This window comes from Tupaia chinensis, unplaced genomic scaffold (genome assembly GCF_000334495.1).
Source record: "Tupaia chinensis unplaced genomic scaffold, TupChi_1.0 Scaffold000099_1, whole genome shotgun sequence".
Lineage (NCBI taxonomy): Eukaryota > Metazoa > Chordata > Mammalia > Scandentia > Tupaiidae > Tupaia > Tupaia belangeri.
In genome coordinates, this window is record NW_006159563.1 from 7638281 (window position 1) to 7639498 (window position 1218).

The 1218-nt window shown below is 44.7% G+C and overlaps 1 pseudogene; it reads left to right on the forward strand.

Annotated features, from left to right (window-relative positions):
- Window positions 1-653: 653 nt before the first annotated feature.
- LOC102495927 (ubiquitin-40S ribosomal protein S27a-like) overlaps window positions 654-1218 on the forward strand; it is a 697-nt pseudogene continuing 132 nt past the window's right edge.

A 1218-nucleotide genomic window follows, 5' to 3' on the forward strand; every position in this document is an offset into this window, starting at 1 on the left:
CTTTCTCCACCTCCTCTTGGGGTTTTGGGACACACGCACACGGACCTGACATGATTTTCAAGCCTCCGGGTCTGGGACTCAAAACTGTGTCAGTCATGTGGGAGTCCAGCAATGTAACCATTACGTCATCTGCTAGATCCAGATTCAGTACAATCTGAATCAAAACCCCAGACAGCTTTTTTGTAGAAACTGACATCTTGGTTCTAAAATTGATGTAGAAATGGAAAAGACCTAGAACAGTCAAATGAATTTTTAAAAAGAACAGAACTGGAAGACAGAAGCTGATTATAAGATTTAATAGACAGTAACGCACAGTAAATAAGCCAGGGTGGAATTGTCATAAAGACAGACAAATAGACTGATACAACAGAGTAGTGTCCAGATATAGGCCTATGCATATGGGGCAATCAAGTCTCATTGAAAGTGCCAAAGTAATTGGATGGGGAACGTATAGTCTTTCAACAAATGGTGGTAGAATGAAGAGGTGTCTGTATGCAAAAACAAACAACCACAACCTGGGCCAGCCCCATAGCTAATAGATGAGAGAGCTGGATCCCATGTGACTAACTGTAGCTGGAATTTCAGTCCCAATGGCTTGAAAAACATGCCAGGGCTTTTTCTGATCCGCCATCTGCAGTGGGACTACCACCAAGATGCAGATGTTGGTAAAAACCCTTACAGGGAAGACCATCACCCTCGAGGTTGAACCAACGGATACAATAGAAAATGTACAAGCCAAAATCCAGGATAAGAAAGGAATTCCTCCCGATCAGCAAAGACTGATTTTTGCTGGCAAGTTGGAAGATGGGAGTACTTTGTTTGACTACAAGATCCGAAAGGAGTCCATGCTTCATCTTGTGTTGAGACTTCATGGTGGTACTAAAGAATAAGCATAAGAGGAAGAAGGTTAAGCTGGCCGCCCTGAAATACTAGAAGGTGGATGAAAATGGCAAAATTAGTCGCCTTCGTCGGGAGTGCCCTTCAGATGAATGTGGTGCTGGAGTTTTTATGTCCAGTCATATTTTTTTCCTTAGAGGCTTTTGCTATAGGGCGTGTGCGCTCGCCCGAAAGACAGAGGAAGACAGAGAAACAGAAAGCGAAAAATCACTCCCCCGGGGAGATGGCCATGCCACAAACCCTCCTCCTCCATTCTCCTCTTGGGATCTTGGGCATGCACGCACATGCACCTGATGTGAGTTTAAGCCGCTGAGTCCGGGA